Below are 7,394 nucleotides of genomic sequence, written 5' to 3' on the forward strand. Positions count from 1 at the left end.
AGGGCCCACCTCCCGCTGCCCCAGGTTGCTCCGAGCCCCGTCCAACCCGGCCTTGGACGCCTCCAGGGATGGGGCAGGCGCAGCTTCTCTGGGCAGCCTGTGCCAGGGCCTCACCACCCTCACAGCAAACAATTTCTTCCATACGTGCAACCTAAGTAGTCCAAGGGCAAGCATCAAAAAGTCTGTTTACTATAGATCTGGTTTATACACTACTTCATTTTGGGGATGGGCGCTGTTTTTGCACATGGACAGATTACAGCATGCAAATGAAAATATAGTTTAAAATGTAATATCAAAATATAGTGACATTAAAATAACTATATATAGGTTGACCATTAGAAAAATCAGATTTAAAAGGAACCATGCAGAGACATTTCCTCAAAAGTTTTCCCTTAGCAGAGGGCTGTCCTCTACTTGCTCCAAGACTTCTTCTCAGACACGACTAATTTGAACGGTACTTTTACCAAACCAAGTATTTCCCAACAATTTTATTAAGTAAACCTTTTTCTTCACAATCACAGACACCTTGTTTCTATGTGTGAAAACGGCCTTGTTTACAGATGGTGAAAACATCATTGTGAAAATGCATTGACTGGGTTATAATTTCCCCTTTTGTTTACTGTTTGCAACTTCTGTGAGCTCATCTGATACTGGGCATTATTTTCCTCTGCATTTTTCTGGTCATAATGTTGTTATCATCATCTTATGGCTTAGGGTTAACAGGCACTTCTGTCCGGACGCCACGGGCCTGGCTCCAGCAGCAGATTGCTGTTCCACAAATAGTTTGGGAAAGACTGAGTCTATGGCCTTAATTTAATTTCAGGCACACCCTTGCAGTGCATTAGGGTAGATGCAGATGGACTGGAGTGATACAAGCAGAATTTCTAAAATCTGACTTTAATCACTTTGCCTGACAAACATCGTTTGCTGAAACCATGGGACGTTCCTCAAGGGCCAGTGCTGGGATGGTTCAGCTGCCCAGCAGCATTCGTAGCTGTTTATTCAACTTCTTTGACCAAAAATGCCTGACCAATATGCAGGGGTTGCAGGCATTATTTATCAAGAAGAATAAATTAATGAAGAAAGTCAGGGTTGTCTGTAAATAAGTGGATTTAACCACCTGTGAGGAAATTCTCACTGTAGTGGCTGGATGATGTAAAGAGAGTCTCAAAGAATACAGAGGATGACAGTGTCACAGAATCACAGATGGTTTGTGTTGGAAGAGACCTTAAAGATCATCCCGTTCCAACGCCTACCATGGCAGGGACACCTTCCAGTAGACCAGGTTGTTCCAGTTTTTAAATCACTCAAGCTGTAAGCTCAAATCCCTGTGGAGTCAAATGAACCCCTTTGTCACATTGATTTTGCTGTAGCTTATGCCATGACCTAACTTTTGGACAAAATTTGAAACATAAGATTCAAATAATTAGAAACCTTCACCACAACAGTAAATACTCAAGACTTTTCAAATGGGAAGGAAAGGGGAGAGTTCTCTCAGTAGCATTTTCTCACACACATTGGTGAGATTCAAGCCCAAATTTGCTGCCACATGCTCCAAATTGGTCCCTGCAGCTCAGTCCTGATGTATCCAACACCTCTCCCCCTGCAAGAGGTTTCAGTCTGAATGACACTTGAAGTACTTTAAATCATCACAGTACCTTTTGCTAATCACCATCAGCATCTAATGGATTCATTTCTGGAAGCACTTTAACTCTTCTGGGTTCCTTGGAGGAGAGGATTCCTCTGGCCACTCCAGCTGCCATCATGAGGCAGCTTTAGCTGACGACTGCCAATGGCTCTGTGCTCTACCCAGGCTCCCCCCAGCATCAGTCTCCAGGATCACAAACCCCTTAACAACCTCGTCACTGTGAGACTAAACCCCAAGTGGGAACATATTGCTCTCCTCTGAGGATTAGATTTCTTAGCCTGTTTTTATTCTGCCACTCTTGCTGAAAATGTCACATAATAAATGCTTGACTGTGACTCAGATCACAGGAAAAACTGAGCGTGGCTGAGCTGGTGTAGAGAAATCCGTGTGCTTGCTTTTGCTCAGTCAGAAACAATCACAGAATTCCCAGAATCACTGGGTTGGAAGAGACCTTCAAGATCATCGAGTCCAACCCAGCCCCAACACCTCAACTCAACCCTGGCACCCAGTGCCACATCCAGGCTTTGTTAAACACACCCAGGGATGGTGACTCCACCACCTCCCAGGGCAGAACATTCCAGAACTTTATCACCTTTCTGTAAAAACCTTTTTCCTAATATCCAGCCTAAATTTCCCTTGGTGCAGCTTGAGGCTGTGTCCTCTGGTTGTGTCAGTGCTGCCTGGAGAAAGAGCCCAACCCCACCTGAGCACAGGCACCTTTCAGGGAGCTGTAGAGTGATAAGGTCACCCTGAGGTCTGTGGTTTGCTCAGCCTTTCAGAGCCCCACACCCAGTGAAACCCAGCACACATCCTCAGTTTTGTCAGGTGTACTCAAAAGGCCGTGTGCCTCGCAAGAGGTGGAATTTCTAATGATAATTTAGTAGGATAAGCTCACAGATAAACTGAACCTGAAAGCAAGTGGGATCCCCAGGAAGCAGCTCTCCAGTTCAGTCACACAGCTCATCCTGGCAGAGCAGATGTGCTGTTTGTGATACGCTCCCAGTGTTATCAAATCAAGGTCCCATTGAGCAGAGAAGTGAAAGGACTTGCAGAGCTGAGAAGGAACTCCTTGTGAAAATGCCTTGCCAGCAACCCTCTCTTTTTTAAATCAAAGCACTGCCAGCTCCCAGGCATCTGCTGGTTGCAGCTGTCACGGTGTCATCCGGAGGGAAAGGTGAGCCCTCGGTGACTCAACACCCGAACATCAAACACTGACACTGCTCACGCTGCAGAAACATCAGATTGCTGCATCTGTTTCACACTGTTGGTGGTGAAACACAGAATTCAAGTCTCATTTAAGTAATCTTGTGCCTTAGAAGAAAAGGAGCAGAAAGAGGATAAGAATCGCTTTTCTAAAGGCAAATTTATCAGCTGTTTCTTATGTCTCAAAAACTGCAACTGATGTTTTCTTGAATGTCAAAAGACCTATTAGGGTGTTCAGATCTCCAGTTTTATACTAAACATTGTTGCTGTATCTTGTCCACCCAACAGCATATTAACACAGTTTAGTAAATCAAATTTAAAGTCAAAATTAACCCTATACTTACAGCACAGGAATTTTAGGAAGGGTTCAGTGGGATATATTAAAATTCAAAGGGATCGTTTACGGGTTTGTTAGTCACTCAGATGTTCCTCCACATTCCTTTAGTCTGGTGTATCATAGAAGACACAGGACTTGCTCACATTCAGTGGTAATAAAAGCAGCCAACAGACCTGAAAAGCTGCATCAACATTTTATCCTAAACAATTGCTCCAGGAAGGCTGAACTAAAAACCCCAGGCAAGCTGTCAGTTGCTAATATTAGCCTACACATAGAGAAAACTTTTTAATTCCAGAACAATTTCCAAAGACTGCAGAAAATGTTCTCTAGACTGCAGAGAAAACCCAACAGTTCATTTTTGTGCTGATGCAGCTGCAACTGCTGTTTGCTAGATCCTATCTCAGCTTGGTCATTGCAATATCAAAGTATGATTTTATAAACCCTTTAACTCTTGTGTAAAGCACATTATACATGCTAATGGTTTCATTTGACTAAGCTGGCTTCATCATTTTGCTGCAGCTGGGTGAAGGTACTATATATTGATATACCCTCATATGTTAAGCAACCCTTTAATGGAATACATTGCCTTGGAGTCTTTGGTTTTTATGAAAAAAATCCTTATCACTGCCCAGAGAACTATTTTGTGTGCAGTAATTATGTAATATTAATGAACAGTATTACATACAACTATTTTCTAGCCCTATTCTTTGTATGGCATGTACTTTAGAATGACCTGACACTGCAAAAATGCCTCTAGCTTCCATGGCTCATGTAAAATACAATAAATACATAAATAATTGAGAAGAGGAAATAGGTAGTGTTGCAAAGGCTGTGGTTTCTTACCACTGCACTTCAAAATCCGTCGATGTGACCTTTGCAAATGTGCTTTTCTTCTCTCATTTAAGAATTCTTCCTTGAGCTGGACAAAAAAAAAATCCACAGAGGCACCGAGTTTCAAATTTGAAAACTCATTTTGTAATCTTATTTCTGAAATGGTAGAAGGAAAGAAGCACCCAGGGGATGAGCCAGGACAGCGTGTCCAGGGACACCACCAGAGGCACCTGGAGAGTGATGGCCATCCAGTGAATTCCATGGGAAAGAAGCTGTTTATCCCATGGAGACTAAGCTTCTCAATCTCTTGGGGTTTGGAAGTTTTTTTCCCTCCACTTCTCAAATAAATAACTGCTTATTTAATTCCTCTTAATAAAGGAGGAATGCGGGGCAGTGTCAGGGGCCGGTTAGTCAGGGCTTGCAGAGTACGCTGGTGCCGAGTATAATTTTTACTACAACTCGGTGACACCTTCATTTCTCAAAGTAAGATTTCACAGCCTGCTCATTTACAAAGTGGGCTAGTGCCTTTGGGTATTTGAGAAGGGCAAAAAGACAAATTGCAAAGCATCAAATCATTTAATTTCAAAGTGCATTAAGCACACGCCTTCCAATTTTCTGACTAAAATGTTCGTTGGCTTTTTCCAAAGAGGTTTATATTCAGGGCACAGAAATAGTTTCTGGATTTTAGATTCCTGAAATACTTAACAATGTTATTCAGGGGAAGAAAACACAGGCTTCTTGTCCTAAAAAACCCAGATTCACGTGCAAAGTGTTAATGAACCCAAGTGACAGCTTAAGAATAAAAATAGCATAACCCTCCCTTCCCCCCAAATGGTAGCTAATCAAACATTTTCTAGAACAAAATTTCTGACTAGTCTGGGATATAATAATTTTAAAAAAAAAAGCAAAAAGAACAATATTAGGAGTCCAATTCAGAGAGATCAAAATGAGGTTGGCCTTGTTTTCCACCTGGGAGCCAGAGTACCTCCAGCCCCTGGATCTCCTTTCTCCTTCTGGAGCATTGCTTGCTGGAATCTGTAGTCTCCAGGCTGCATCTCCATTATTAAGCAGGAGAGCAGTGGTAATCTGCTCCATTTTAGGCAAATTAAGTGCAGCTCTTTGGCTCCTGGCACATTCCCAACGCGGCCCTGAGATGAGCATAATTCCACAAAATCCATAAGATTCAGAGCCCATGGCTGCCACTGTTCCCCCTTCCCGTGCCTTGCAGGTAATGGGAGGTCCTTTGCTGGGGTCCTTGAAGGGGACGAAGATACTCTGGATGAGTTTAATGAATATTGGGTTTCTGTGTGTTGAGGGAAGCAGTTCAGGAGAGACTTCCAGTTTTCCCTTGGAGTTCCTCACCTGATGGGTTTCCTGTCACATTTCTGCTGGTGAGGGAAGGGGGAGCATGTTGCATATTCAGTGTTGCCCTCCTTGTGCCTTGCAGGGGGAACAGGGTGTGTTTCCTCAGAATAGAATGAACTCGTGCTTTCCAATTTTTCCCCATGTTAGGAAATAGGTCCTGTCTCATTACTGGTGACAGCACATATTGGTAGGTCATAGAGCAAAGGGAGAGCCTTGCGTAGAACAGCTGGGGCCCAGAGCCAGAAATCTCATTAAAGTAAGCTGCTGCTATTTCCAGCCTGTAATAGAGCTTTGGAGCTTGATTATATTCAGTGAAAGCAGGTCATTACAAACACACTGCTTTTTGCATATTATCTAAATTGAAATAATAATATGTTCTCTCCTTTCATGTGCTATATTGATAAATCCCAACTTATGAATGAAACATGTTGATTAGTTAGTTAAAAATAATTAGTTCCGTATTATGCCTCCAAGTTTAAGGCTTGATTAGTGCAAACAAATAACTTTTCTTGATAATAAGTCATTTACAGAGTATTCTCTTAAGTGGAGCACACAGGCATAAAAATAATCTGCAGCAGTAAATTGTGTTATTTGTTCTCTCTTTTCTCTTTGACTTCAAATGTAACAGTACTTTTAGAACTTGAGAGACACAATTTCTATATGCAGATTCTGATCTCAACAGCAACTGCTGCAGTGCTGCTCTGGTGTTATTTGATGGAGGTGGCAGAGCAGCAGATAAGAATGTGACCCATAAATGTTCTTTGATTCAGCCTTTCTGGCCACGTAGCTCCAAAAGAAGAACAATTATTTTTTCCAGTGACTGAGAATATTGCTCTGCTATTAACTTGCATTTAAATATTCTGATATTTGCATCAGAAGTGAGCTAATGAGTGGGTTTCCTGAGCAGTGGAAGTTCTTTTGAAGCAAAACAAAACCCTGCATGAACATTTTTTTCTAGTCATCAGTTCAGTGGAGCCAACACTATTCAGCAATGTTCAAAAAGCTTCAACCCCTTCCTGAATATGAACATTTTCCTGAACCAAGGCTTAGGGCCATCATAAAGTCATTTTTTTTAGCTCCCCATAGGATTTTTCTCACAAAGGTCAAAGATGGGTCCAAAATTGTGCACAGGAGACACCCCTTAAAGAAAGGCTCTACCTTGATAGGATTATGGGATAAATACTGCAATAAAATTAGATAACATCCTGATAAAAAGCCTCGACTCTGTTGATACTGCTGTCTGTGCTGCTGCTCCCACCTACAGAGCCTCTCTGATGGAAAGTTATGGCTCTCAATTATCACTGTGAAAATCCAGCCCTATTTTGGGAGTGCTCATAACTTGGAGCAGTCATCGAGGAGTGGGAGTTTGACGGCGTTGCTGGAGAATAACATCCTTGGTGCCGAGGCGCTGAGGCACGACGAGCGCGGCAGGCACATCATCCACCTCTGTAGAGCTCTTCTGTACAACTCTTCCCTTCCTGGTTGACAGGAAAACTTGCAAAGCCTGGGAGGAGAACCAGACCTGTGCTTCCAGGGTGCCTGGAAGGGAATTAACCCAATGGCAGCAGTTGTGGTCACAGCAGATGACAAGAACACCAGTTTTCCGATGAGGTGGACAAGGCTAAATCTCTACTCTTTTGTGAAAGAGCTGAGGTGACTTACTGGTTAAAAACTCCTCAACCCTCCCCAGTCCTCTCAGAGGGCACTTACTGAGAAATGGTAATGGTTTACAGTCTCAGAGTGCTTTTAGAGCACTCAGTGTCAGGAAAAATGGCATTAACCCACTCCCCTCCCCATATTCTGGACCTGTTTCTCAATGCTAATCAGGAGTAATTTCACTGAAGTGATGAGAGTTATACAAGACCTATGTAAAAGTGGAATCAAATCCATGTATCATACATTTAAGATTCCTGGCAAAATATGCTCTATTTACTTGAGGAAATTAAAACATTTCAGAGTCTGGATGATTTAAGGGCTATGTTCTTGCTTCCTAGAAATTAGAACAGTACC

This window comes from Geospiza fortis, unplaced genomic scaffold (assembly GCF_000277835.1).
Source record: "Geospiza fortis unplaced genomic scaffold, GeoFor_1.0 scaffold55, whole genome shotgun sequence".
In the NCBI taxonomy this organism is placed as follows: Eukaryota; Metazoa; Chordata; class Aves; order Passeriformes; family Thraupidae; genus Geospiza; species Geospiza fortis.